The 14047-nt window shown below is 47.8% G+C and overlaps 1 pseudogene; it reads left to right on the forward strand.

Moving 5' to 3' along the window:
• The first annotated feature begins 4527 nt into the window (after window positions 1-4527).
• LOC100941420 lies at window positions 4528-5352 on the forward strand (annotated as a pseudogene).
• The last annotated feature ends 8695 nt before the right edge of the window (window positions 5353-14047 follow it).

Here is a 14047-nt window from a genome sequence, read left to right on the forward strand (position 1 = left end):
GACAAGTCGGCTGCTAAGCAGGACAGGCAGTGGCAGCAAAAACACCAGGTGAGCCAGATAAATGTCCTAGGTGGGCTGCATGTGGCCCACAGGCTGTAGTTTGAGGACACTTGAACTAGACTCTGGAAATTAAATAGTCCTGTTTGGGTAAATGTAACAAATCTGGCTTGGGGCCTGTTACTCATGCAGCTAAGGCACCAGCCACAGACACCAGAGCTGGTGGGTTCGAATCCTGCCTGGGCCTGCCAAACAACAATAATAACTATAACCAAACAAACAAACAAACAAAAAATAGCCGGGCATTGTAGTGGGCATGAGTAGTCCCAGCTACTTGGAAAACTGAGGCAAGAGAATCGTTTAAGCCCAGGGTTTGGATGCTGTGAGCTGTGATGCCACAGCACTCTACCCAGGGCAACACCTTGAGGCTCTGTCTCAAAAAAAAAAAAAAAAAAAAAAAGGGCACAGAGTGAAACTATTTTAAACTAGTGAACTTAAAACACAATGGTACATTTTACATTCTGTATATTTTACTACAATTAAACATTAAAATTAAAAAATTGGCATAGATATGTTAGGTAATAGAATGCAAGAGCCCAAAAGTAAAAATCACACAATTTCAAGGAATTTCTAGGCATTTAGGAGTTGGGGGGAGGGGAGGATATGGATTCCATGTGGAAAAAGTAGAGAGACAAAGTTCATGAATAAACTCTCCCAGAGGCCTTGTCTGCCCACATTCCTGAACTTGGTCCAGGGTTACAAAGTTTGATGAGTTTTATAAACTTGTACAAATCAAAGGCCTACAAAATTTCAAGACACTTATATTCATCAGCACATTCATCATACATATTTCATGTCCTATGCCGGGCACTGGGGCAGACACAGGTTTGACGACGCCCCCCTCCCTTGCGGCTGGTGGGAATCTAAGTGTAAAGATACCACAAGGACAACCACAGGGTGTGATAAGCACCATGAGATGTGCTCAGAGTTCATGAACACGTGGAGGACCTTTGGGGAAGGGAGCATTCCCTCTGCAAATAGGAGCTGGGAGTTGGGAGGGTGTCACGTGAGAGCAACACCTGAGTGTGGTTGACAGCACTGTCACTGGTAAGTGTTTCTCATCAGAATCACTTAGAGGGTTTGTTCAGACAAAGATGTCTGCTTCCCAGGCCCGTGTTTCTGATCGAGTAGGTCTAGGGTGGTGCCTAAGATTTTGTAAGTTTCTGACAAGCTCCCTGGTGATGCTGCTGCTCTGGTCAAGGGCCTGCACTTGGGGAACCCCGAGCCAGTTCAAGAAGAGGAGGAAGGGAGGTGGGGGAAGTACAGGCAAAGACATGGAGGAATGGGAAAGCAACAGGTGTTCAGAGAGCAACGAGCAAATCTGTGAGGCTCGGGGTTGGGGGGCGGGAGGAGGGGGCTGCCTGCTGCCAGATGCTGAAGACCAAGCTGAGGAATCTGGATTCTATCCCCGAGATGAAGAGCGGCCAGAGCGGGTTCTTATAAAGGGAAGGGCATTAACAGATAGGCAGTTTGGCAAGATCCTTTTGGCAGGCAGGTGGGGCTGAGCAAGAGAGGGTGGGAGTCCAGGTAGGAGGCTGTCACGGCTAGCCTGTCAGGTCCCTCTAGACTGGATCTTGCCACCCAAAGTCCCAATAGTAGGGAGAAGTCAGTAGCCCTGACAAGCAGCGGTTCCTATAAAAGCAGCAAGGACCACCAGTCAGCAGGCAGTAAGTAGTGAGCCCAGGACCCAGTGCATCACCACAGCATAGTCCTAACAGCCCATAATTAGATGCTGACGCTGAAGCTCAGAGAAGTTCAGGAACCCTGCCAAGGTTAGGACAGAGCCAGAGTCAAACCCAGAGGGGAAGCCCATCCTCTTTGCTATGCCACGTTTCCCATAGTTTGGATTCTTAGGGAGGTGGCCCCATTCTCTCGAGGGTGTTGTGGCTGTGTGTGCTGTCCGCACGCATGTGTGTTGTGTGTTGTGTGGGTGAGTGTTCAGGGTGTGCACATCTAGGGTAGGTGTGAGTGCTCAGCATGTCTGTGTCATGCGTGCTGGATGCTGTTAGGAAGTTGCCCCCCCGCCACCCCACCAATGCCCCCCTGTCCCACTTGTCACTGAAGGTAGCAGGGTCTCTTTGGAAATATTCATGAGGACAAAAAAGACTCTGCCAGGCATTCAGTTCTCCCCATAAGGTAACAAATCGGGTTCTAGTCCACAGGGTAAGGCTGTCATCCTGCCCATCAGGTCCCCTGACATAACTTTGAATAGTTCCCAGGCACTCACAGGCCAGCGGGAGAGACAAGAAAGCCAGGCCTGCAAAAATCCCAGGAAAGAAGAAAGGATAGGAAAAGAAGGATGCACTGACTCAGAATCAGAAGAGCTGGGTGCAGGACTCCCAGCAGCCACCTGCTGCTGTGTGACCTTGGGCAAGCCCCTTCCCCTCTCTAGGCCCCAGTGTTTTCAACAAGTGAAATCCAGGTGGATGAATTAGATGATCTCTAAGCTCCCTTCCCGATTTGACATTCTCAGCTTTGTTCTTTTAAATATACTCTGACTGTGACTTGTCCAGGAAAATGTCAAACATTGCAAAGGGCAAGCGTCTATGTTGGCGAGACACCTTTTGTCACTCTTCAGCGGCCCTTGTCTACATTTCATGTCCAGGGGATTTTCTGTGATGATTGCAATTTCTAATTTCTTGAGCCGTATTTCCTTGTTTGTATCGGTTGACTGTTGCAGAAACAGGGCACTGTTTTTTTAGAGCAAACACGCAGTCCCATGCCAACAGGAATATCCTGTTTACAGGAGCCTCTTTTTACAAGGTACCAGCTGTTTGAAAACATTTGTGTATTGCCACATCAGAATAGTCTCCTGATAGGCAACTATTTTTTTAAATAACATTATTTTCTGTAAGGTAATCCTATAATTGGGGAGAGTGCCTTAAAAAGTAAATATCCTTGGTGATTATTATGCCAACCTGGTTTCTTCTCCTTCCATACTAGTTTTATATCCATTGCAACAAAACACTGATGTATGCTGCGTAAAACGTTTCCCATCATGGTCCACGTATATGGTGGTAGTCTCATGATACCATGACATTGTACTTTTTTTTTGAGACAGAGACTCAGGCTGTGCCCTGGGTAGAGTGCTGTGGTGTCACAGCTCACAGCAACCTCCAGCTCCTAGGCTCAAGCGATTCTCCTGCCTCTGCCTCCCAAGTAGTTGGGACTACAGGCGCCCACCATAATGCCCGGCTGTTTTTTGGTTGCAGCCGTCATTGTTGTTTGGTGGGCCTGGGTTGGATTTGAACCCACCAGCTCAGGTGTATGTGGCTGGCGCCTTAGCCACTTGAGCCACAGGCCCCGAGCCCATTGTACTTTTTTTACTACATCTTTCCTATGTTTCAGTCCACAGCTATTTACCATCACGTTACAACTGGCTACAGTATTCAGTGCAGTCACATCTGTGCAGGTTTGTAGCCTATGAGCGGAAGGCTATGCCATCCAGCCTAGGTGTGCCGCAGGCTGTGTCACTGAGGTTTGCAGAAGGGCACCCCGTGATGTCTGCACAAGAAACGAACCACCTCCTGACGCATTTCTCACAACATATCCTTGTTGTTAAGGGTGCATGACTGTACTGCACCCCGAGTGCCTGCCTTAAACAACAGAAATTGATTCAAAGTTTTGATAGGCTTGAGAGCTGTGATGAAGAATCTGTTCCTTTCCCCACCCCACCCCCCCAGCTGCTGGCAGCGTGCTGGCAAGCGGTGGCATTTGCTGACTTATAGAAGCATCGCCGCCCTCCCTGCCCTCATATGCCCATGTGCACAGCTGTGTCCAAACTTCCCCTTCATAAGCACACCAGTCATATTGGAGTCAGGGCCACCCTACTCTACTGTCTCCTTATGTAAGTTAACTATTACATCTGGAACAATTCTAGTTCCCAAGAAGGTTACTGGGGTTAGGACTTCGACATGAATTTGGCAGGGAGGGACACAAAACACAATGCCCTCCTCATCAACTTTTCTGAGGGATATGGCGTGCTACCTCGGGGCTCCAGATTCTCAGCATGGCTCTGGGTTCAAAGTCAACATGGGGCTACCTTATTCTTTCTAATAATAAAATCCTTTATGGGAGTTTTCCATGGGCAAGATGCTTCACATACCTACTCCCGTTTGATACAGCCACCAGCTCTCTGAGGTGGGCAGGGGAGAGAGGCAGTCTGCCCGAGCTGGAGGAGTCCCACAGGCCGGGATGCAAACCCCTGGTTGGACAAAATGTGGGTGATGATCCTAGTGGTTATACAAACAGAAGGTGAGAAATTCCTCCGAATGTCTGACTAAGACAGCTAGTTGGAATGTGCTTCGAGGGACTCAGACAACTCGTGGCGGCTGGGGTGCGGTCCAGTGGTGGTCACTGAGCTGCTAGCCTGAGAGTGGGCATGCGCCGAACCCGGGCGGCCACCATAAGCCCCACCCTGGGCTCTGTGCCCCTAATGCTTTGCGGGTGCTGAGCCCGCCCAGCCGGGACATGGTGAAGTATTCCCTGGGCCAGAGCATGCTCCGGAGTTCGTGGGACCAAGTGTTCTCTGCCTTTTGGCAGCGGTACCCGAATCCTTATAGCAAACATGTCTTTTTTTTTTTTTTTTGGAAGTTTTTGGCCAGGGCTGGGTTTGAACCCGCCACCTCTGGCATATGGGGCTGGCACCCTACTCCTTTGAGCCACAGGCTCTGCCCAGCAAACATGTCTTGACGGAAGACATAGTACATCGGGAGGTGACCCCTGCCCAGAAGCTCCTGTCACGGCGACTCCTGACCAAGACCAACAGGATGCCCCACTGGGCTGAGGGACTGTTTCCTGCCAGTGTGGTTCCCTCAGTGTACATCCTGGAGGACTCTATTGTGGACCCACAGAATCAGATTATGGCCACCTTCACCTGGAACATCAACCACGCTGGGCTGATGGTGGTGGAGGAACGACATGTGTACTATGTGAACTCTGACAACAGTGGCTGGACTGAGAAGCCTGGGTCTCCTCTAGCTCATTTGGTGTCTCCAGGGCTGTCCAGGAATCTGGTCTTGCCCGGTTCAAAAGCAATGTGACCAAAACTATGAAAGGTTTTGAATCCATCTTGGCCAAGCTACAGGGTAAGGCCCCTTCCCAGACACTTGTTGAGACAGCCAAAGAAGCCTAAGAGAAGGCAAAGGAGACAGCACTGGCAGCCACGGAGAAGGCTTGGAGAAGGCCAAGGACCTCGCCAATAAGGCAGCCACCAAGAAGCAACAGCAGCAGCAACAATTTGTATAGCCAGCCTGCAACCACCACAGCACACCAGGTTACTCAGCTCAACTGTCTCTGCCCTCTTCCTATTATATTCTGTTATTAAAAATCAACTTCCAGCCCTGTTCTCTATCTGGGCGGTGGCTGTCCAATTTGGCATCTACAGTACACCAGGCATGTTATTCATGTCTTAAGCCAGGCCTGCTGTCCCCCTGTTGGGCAGCTGAGACAGAGATATGGTGACTTACCGCTGGTCACAGACCATCTGCAGGTGAAGTGGCAATAAATGCTAGACTGTAAGCTCCATGAGGGCAGGGTTCTTTGTTTTGTTCTCTTATGTGTCCCAAGTACCTGGAACAATATCTAGCACATAATAGGCACTCAATAAATATTTGTTGAAATCAATAAAAAACAAGAATGTGCTCTGAAAAAGATGGTGACTTTGGTATCAACCTGGATGGAGATGAAACACATTCTTCTTAGTAAAGCATCACAAGAATGGAGAAGCAAGAATCCAATGTCCTCAATACTGACATGAGGACCACTGATGCTAGTACATGGTGGGGGGTGGGGGAATTGGGGAACCAGAGAGAGGGAAGGAGGGAGGGGGTGGGGGAGTCACAGGGTGTGACACACTTCTTGGGGTTGGGACACGATTATAAGAGGGACTTTACCCAACAAATGCAAGCAGTGTAACCTGGTTCTTTGAACCCTCAATGATCCCCTAACAATGAGGAAAAAAAAAAAAAAAAGAATGTGTTCCATTTGCTAAACAGCATTCTTCTTCAGCAGTCAGAGGAAAATGAAAAACCCTTAGGATATAAGGTAGCATATGCTTCGGGGGAGAAAACAAAACTATCAGATGAGCAAAAGCTCATTACTCTTTTAAAAAAAGTAAAAACATTACCTCTCTCTACTCTTAAATGAAACATTTCAGAGACACATTGAGACCAGTGTGCATTCTTTTGTTTAACGAACAATGTGTGAGCATTTACTATGTGTCAGATGTCTACTAACTGGCTTTGAATATATACAAATTACCACAAAAGAAAATAAGCCCATGATACTTATGAGTACACAGAGACACAGGGGAGGCAGCTGTGAGACCCAGAAATACAAGGAGAGGAAGTGACCATAACTGACCTCTGCATTTGTACCAGCCGCCTCCCCAGAGCTGTCCCCAGCCACTGACTGAGTGTGGCAGGCTGTTCCTGGGAGATAGCAGACTCCCCGATAGGTGACATCAGTTCAAGGACTCCCCAACATACGTGCTGACTCTTCCCTAGACTATATGGCACTAGAGGACACTTCTATCCAAGCTTCCCTCCTTATCCTTCCCTCTACTTGGGGGGTCAGATCTGCATCCAGCCTTGGTCTGCCCGTTGTTTTTGCTTTGGTTTTGAGATGAGGTCTTGCTCTGTTGCCCAGGCTGGAGTGCAGTGGTGCAATCATAGTTCACTGTAGCCTCAAATTCCTAGCCTCAAGTGATCCTGCCTCAGATTCCTCAGTAGCTGGGGTTACCAGTGTGTACCACCACTGGTACACACTGGCTAATTGAACTGCCTGGCTAATTTTTCTCATTTTTTATAGAGGCAAGACCTTGCCATATGACTCAGGTTGTTCTTGAACTCCTGCTCTCCAGTATTCTTCCTGCCTCAGCCTCCCAGAGTGCTGGGATTATAGGCTTGATCCACTGTGTGGGGCTCCATCTGTCTCTTGAGACAAGGGTATAGAAAACTCCATTCTCTTTCTTACCCCTAGAGTCCCCCCATCCTTCCACTACTCCTCCTGGTTTTCTCTAGCAGGTGTTGGTCTTAATAAAACCCCTGTATGCGTAAGCTCAGCTTCATACCTGCTTTTTTTTAGGACCTGAACTAACACAAAAGGTGACTAAGACTTATCACCCTCACAATCACAATGAGGTTTCACCCCACACCCCTCAGGATGGCTACTATCAAAAAACACAAAAGCAACGGAAAATACCAAGTGTTGGGGTGGATGTGATGAAATTGGAACCCTTGTGGAATTAAAATGGTATAGCCACTATGGAATACAGCATGGTCGTTCTTCAAAAAATTACAACTGGAATGACCATATGACCCAGAAATTCTACTTCTGGGTATATAATCCAAAAGAACTAAAACCAGAATTACAAAAAGGTATTTATACACCCATGTTGATCCAGCATTATCTGCAGTTACCAAAAGGTGGAAGTGCCTCAAATGTCCTTCAGACTATCAATGGGGAAACAAAATGTGGTCTCTCTATATAATAAAATACTATTCAGCCTTAAAAAGGAAAGAAACTCTGAAACATGCTACAATACAGATGAACCTCGAAGACATTATTCTGAGTGAATAAGCCAATCACAAAAGGACAAATACTGTGTGAGTCCACTTACATGAGGTATCAAGAATAATGACATGTAAGCTGGGCACAGAGGCTCATGCCTGTAATCTAAGGACTCCAGGAGGCCAAAGTAGGAAGACTGCTTGAGCTCAGGAGTTCAAGACCAGCTGAGCAGGAGTGAGGCCCCTATCTCTACTAAAAATAGAAAAAAAATAGCTGGGCATCATGGTGCACACCTATAGTCTTAGCTACTTGGGAGGCTGAAGCAGGTGGATCACTTGAGCCCAGGAGTTTGAGGTTGCAGTAAGCTATGATGATGCCACTGCTCTCTACACAGAGTGACAGATCAAGACTCTGTCTCAAAAAGAAAAAAAAAATTACAGAGACAGAAAGTAGAACAGTGGTTGCAAGGGGCAGAAGGGAGAGGAGAATGGAGAATTTTTATTTAATGAGTAGGGAGTTTCATTGAAGAAGATGAAACAGTTCTAGAGACAGATGGTGGTGAAGGTTGCATAATAATATGAATGTGTTTAATCCCTCTGAACTATATACTTAAAAATGCTTAAGACTGTGGCCAGGTGAGGTGGCTCACTCCTGTAATCCTAGCACTCTGGGAAGCCAAGGCAGGAGGACTGCTGGAGGCAAGGATTATACATAATCCTCAAGCCCAGGATGATCTAATCCCAAGGCATATGATCCTAACCACAGTGTGACACCACATTTTATTTAATTGAGGAATGCTTGTTAAAAAATGTCAGCCCTGCCTTAGTAAACATTCAATATATTGTAGCATTTCCTTCTTGTTTTAGGGATGTGGACCTGAGGTTCAGAGACATGAAAACTCTCTTTAAAGTCACAAATCCCGGAGACAACAGAGCTGGGGCATAGCACTGACTATTTTCTTCCCAAACCCAACCCAAGTGTGCAGAAGAGACTGACCATCTGGCAGGAAGGTGAAGCTTTGGCCAGACTTTGAAAGAGGAGAGGAGATGGAAGAGAGGCAGGAAGGCGTTTCAGGCAAGGGACTAGTTTGGTGTAAGTCCTAGAGACCAGGAAGGGCAGGACGAATCAGCATTCTGATAATGGCCGGGGGCATGGGAGGAAGGCTAGGGAGTATTCCGGGTCAGGTCACAGCTCTGAATGCCCGGCCATGAATATACTTCACCCCTGAACATTTCCAAGCCTTACAACTCACTAACTTCTTGACCCTAGAATAAAGGCCTACTCCTGTGTACCAGGAGATACCACACACGTGAGAATGTTCATAGCAGCAACGTGTAAATAACAGTAAAAAAGCTGGAAATAACTGTAATGTCTGCTGACAAGTAAATAAATACTAATCATGGTCTGTCTACCCAATGGGATACCATACAGCAGTGAACATGAATGAATGAAACACACCTGCAATGGCATGGAATTAGTGTAAAGAAAGCCGTGTACAATGGCGTGCTAGTCAGCCTTAGATAAGGAAATCCTACCATTTGTGATGACTTAGACTACGTGATGCTAAGTGAAATAAACCAGCCACAGAAGGATAATTGCTGCATGACTCCACTTATATGAGGACTCTAAAATAGTCAAACTCATAGAGGCAGAAAGTAGCATGATGGTTGCTAGAGGTTGGGGGAGCCAGGATGGGGAATGGGGAGTTTTACTCCATGGATATGAAGTTTCATTTATACAAGAAGAATAAGTTCTAAAGATCTGCTGTTCAACATAGTATTGATAGTTAACAATATGGTATTTTGTGCTTTATTTATTTATTTATATACTGAAACAGAGTCTCCCTCTGTTACCCAGGCTACAGTCCCATGGTGTCATAGCTCCTAGCAACTTCAAACTTCTGGGCTAGGCTCGGCGCCTATAGCTCAACCGGCTAAGGCACCAGCCACATACACCTAAGGTGGCGGGTTCGAATCCCCAGCCCGGACCCGCCAAAACAACAATGACGGCTGCAACCAAAAAATAGCCGAGCATTGTGGCGGGCGCCTGTAGTCCCAGCTACTTGGGAGGCGGAGGCAGGAGACTCGCTTGAGCCCAGGAGTTGGAGGTTGCTGTGAGCTGTAATGCCACGGCACTCTACCCAGGGGGACAGCTTAAGGCTCTGTCTCAAAAAAAAAAAAAAAACTGGGCTAACAAGGTCCTCTTGCCTCAGCCTCCCGAGCAGCTGGGACCACAGGCATCTGCCACGATACCCGGCTAGTTCATAGTAGAGATGAGATCTCACTCTTGCTCAGACTAGTCTCAAACTCCTGAGCTCAAGCAATCCACCACCTGCCTCAGCCTCCCAGAGTGCTGGGTGTTAGCCACCACGCCTGGCCATACTGGGTACTTTACAACATGTTAGGAGGCTAGATCTCATTTTAAATGTTCTCTCCAAATTAAAGACAAAATAAGAACACAAGGAACTATTTGGAGGGGGTGGATATGCTTAGAACCTTGGTGTGGTGATGGTATCATAGGTGTATGTGTATGGCCTAATTCATCCAGATGTACTTATAAATTATGTGCAATTCGAATGTATCGATTTTACCTCAATAAAGCATAAAAGATTACAGTATAATATCATTTTATACAGCTCAAAATAAACTTGCCCACTCATAGAGCCACCATCTGCCGTCTGACTTCCCAACTCCCAGGCAGTGCGCATCCTCCCATCCTTCTCCCACCCCAGTGCCCTGCCCAGCGCTGTCTGAGGCTGTCAGGGTGCCTGATAGTGACCTTGATTTATCAGCAGCTTGGACCACTGTGCAGCTTGGACCACACAGTTGCACACTGGGGGTGACGCTGGGAATGCAAACACACTCTAGCCTTCAAAGGGCTAATGATTTAGTTGGGCTTCTCCCTGCCAGTCTCTTGCTCTCCCCAAATGCTCATCATGGCATTTTAAAACCCTCTGGAAAATAAGCACATGATGTTTTTCTTGCGAATCGTGTCTAAGACTATTACAAACTAGTATTTCACGTGTAAAGCAACCTCATCTGTCTTGCAGTGAGCTCTGCCTCTCTGCGATTTGAGGGTAAATCTCAGGGTTTCTGCAGCACGTCGTGTGTCCTGAGCTGCTTGTTGAGGGCAGAGACACAGCCTTCATCTCCGCTCTGCCCGGGCCTGGTGCAGGGGTGAAGCTCAGGTGAGACTGTTGAACATCTGGATTTTGATAATACGTCTCTTCTCTCAGGCCTTGCACATCTAAACCTTGGAGTCCAAATGTCCACTCCGAGCTGCTTGTGTGTGCCACGTCTCACAGCATCTCATGGAGGCTTTAGGCTTTGTGGCTTTTAGAGCCACATTCTCTAATCTGGGTGTGTGCCCTCTGGTTATTCTGGTTACACAGCATGGCGCTCACAACCCCATAGTATCAGGCTGTCCTCATTTAGGTGTTTAAAAATAACAATTCTTTCTATTCATTCAAAAGTGCTTCATGGTTACAAAACGCTTCCACGGCCATCCACTTGAGTCAGAACTCACGGCAACCTGGGCGGTGGGAAAGTGGGCATTATGCACCTTTCCCATTGCACAGATGGGGAAATGGAAGCTCTGTGGATTCTGAAGGCAGGACACCTAGGTAGCTAAGTTGCCTGAGAAGTAAAGCTGCCCGGCATAGAGCTAGGCTGAGCAGAGGTTCCGAGGAGCTACAGTTGTTGAGTTGGTGAGACACAGAGCGCTGCTCTTCACAGTGAAGCTCCGGCTTCCAGCTCAGCCCAGCCTGAGAAACAAGCTCCTGACCAGAACTGTGTCTCAGCAGCAGGCCGGGGCGTGAGAGTCAAGCAGCCTCAGCCCTCGAGCACCTCACAGCATCGCACACCAGCTGGTCTCTCTGTGCCAGGGCATCGCTGACTTTGAGAGACCAGGATTTTCTCTCTGAGCTTCCATTCACAGAGGAGGCACTTGACCCAGCCTGGGCTAGAAGTGGGGGATATTAGCAAGGGAATATCAGCTTCTGGAGGAGTGAAAGTCTGGGTGTTCCAGGATGAGTACACATTAGTCAGGCCTGGGTGCGAATGAGGAGCCGGAGAGGCCAGGGAGAGAGAAGGGCACGAGCCAGGGACAGAGAGGGAGCAGAAAGAGTTCCCACTGATGCATCCACCTTTATGACTTTCACTACACAGGACTACAATGTTCACATAATGTTTTCATGGACTATTTTAAAAACATAAAGACATTTATATAAAAGGCACACATGATTTCGTGGGTTTATTTGCTGGTTTCTCTTTTCCTTATACATATCAGAATAAATATCTAAGTATTTGAATGAAAAGCGGCCATTTTTTTTTTTTTTTATCCCCATGAAATCGTCTAGGATACCCAGCTAGAGCAGGTATCCCGTTTGGGAATCAGTGCACAAAGGCACGGCCATGATTAAGAGGGTGGGCCTGGGGAGGGGAACCACCACAAGAGCAGGTGTGGAGGAGAAAGAGAGAGGAGAGATGGGAAGAAGGAGGACTGAATGGGGCCTGAGTTCAGAAGGGCTTTACGCCTGGCTCAGGCGCTAAGAGGGATTATCTCCGAGTGAGGGACCAAGAATCACTGAAAGGTTGTGCTATCAGCAACTCAGGGGCAAGGGACAACCAGGCCTCTTTCTTGTGGCACGCATAGTCCTTTGAAGGTCTAGAGCTTTTTTTTTTTTTTTTTTTTGAGACAGAGCCTCAAATTGTCCCCCTGGGTAGAGTGCTGTGGCATCACAGCTCATAGCAACCTCCAACTCCTGGGCTCAAGTGAGTCTCCTGCCTCCGCCTCCTGAGTAGCTGGGACCACAGGTGCCCGCCACAATGCCTGGCCATTTTTTGGTTGCAGCCATTATTGTTGTTTGGCGGGCCCAGGCTGGATTCTAACCCATCACCTTAGGTGTATGTGGCTGGATCCTTAGCCACTTGAGCCACAAGCGCCGAGCTGAAGGTCTAGATCTTAATTAATCTTAAGGAGACAGCAAGTGTTTGAGTAGGAAAAGGATCTCCCTGACAGCTAAACAACTTTGGACCTGTCACGTAACCTCCAGGGGCCTCAAGCATCCTATCTGCAAACTGGACCTATGCCAAGGTGGCTGGGCAGAGCCCACAGGTTGCAGGCCCCACATCTCCTTGTTCACATCCCTCTAGATCAGTGTTTCTCAACCTTGGCACTACTGCCATGGGGGCCAGATAACTCTGTGGTGAGGGGCCACATGTGATGAAGGATGTTTAGCAGCACCCCTAGCCTCTACCTTTTAGAGACTAGTGGCATCCTCCCAGGTATGACGGCCAAAAATGTCTCTGGACATTGCCGAATGTCCCCTGGAGAAGGATGTTACCCAGACCTGTCTTTGGAGAGATGATTGAGTTCTGGTGGCCTCAGCATTGTTGACAAAAGCTGAACCCAGGAGAGCAGAAGGCTTCCTACAGATGGGCCGACAGGTCCCAATTTCAGAATCCCAGATGGGAAAGGAATAGTCAGTGAAGGAGTTTCTGTCATTGTTTCTGAAAGGGTGACTCATTGATTCCCTAATACTCATTAGCTACTGATTCACTTATTAGTGTCCAAGGAACCCAGAGCATGTGATCCCAAAGAGGGTCACGTGCTGCTGGGATGCAAAGGTACAACCCAGTGCTTCCTTGCTTGGGCACATCTTCCATGCAAAGGCAGCTAACAGGAGGCGGGGAAAGACCCTTGTTTGGGGCTTAGAGCATCTGTGGGAATAATCAGTACAAGGACCCAACAAGGCAGCAGATTTACACACACTTCCCAGGTCTTAGAACCCAACCAATCTGTTCTTTGACCATGCGAATAATTACAGTAAAGCATCACTCAAGCATGTATTGTGTACCATGGTACACAACAGTCCATCATTCCTATTTGATATGTGAGGAAACTGAAGTTCTGCAGGATTGCACGACTATCACAGCATTGCCAGCCATTAAGTAAAAGCTGAGCAGTCAAAAGCATAGACAGGGCTGGGCTCGGTAGCTCATGCTTGTAATACTGGCACTCTGGGAGGCTGAGCTGGGAGGATCCCTTTAGCTTAGGAGTTTGAGCCCAGCCTGAGGAAGAGTGAGACCCCCATCTCTACTAAAAATAGAAAAATTTGCCAGACGTCATGGTGGGTACCTGTAATCTCACCTATTTGGGGGCTGAGGCAAGAGGATCACTTGAACCCAGGAGTTTGAGGTTGCTGTGAGCTAGATTGGTCCCAGGGCATACTAGCCTGGGCAACTCTGTCTCAAAAAAGAAAAAGTGTAGACAATAGACTTTAGCCCAGGACTACCCAGGATTCCAAGTAGGTGCAAGTCCTCCTGGTGGTGCTGTGGGAAAGGAAGGCAGGTGCAAACGTGCCAGGGTAGAAGAACCACAGTCACTGGGTCCTTTGGGTGCCAGAGCTTCCAAGCCACATGGAGATGATTGAGAGAATGCCACTTCTAACATACTTATTTATTTTTTTTCCAACATT

This window comes from Otolemur garnettii, unplaced genomic scaffold, assembly GCF_000181295.1.
Source record: "Otolemur garnettii isolate 467f Iridium unplaced genomic scaffold, OtoGar3 scaffold00014, whole genome shotgun sequence".
NCBI lineage: Eukaryota > Metazoa > Chordata > Mammalia > Primates > Galagidae > Otolemur > Otolemur garnettii.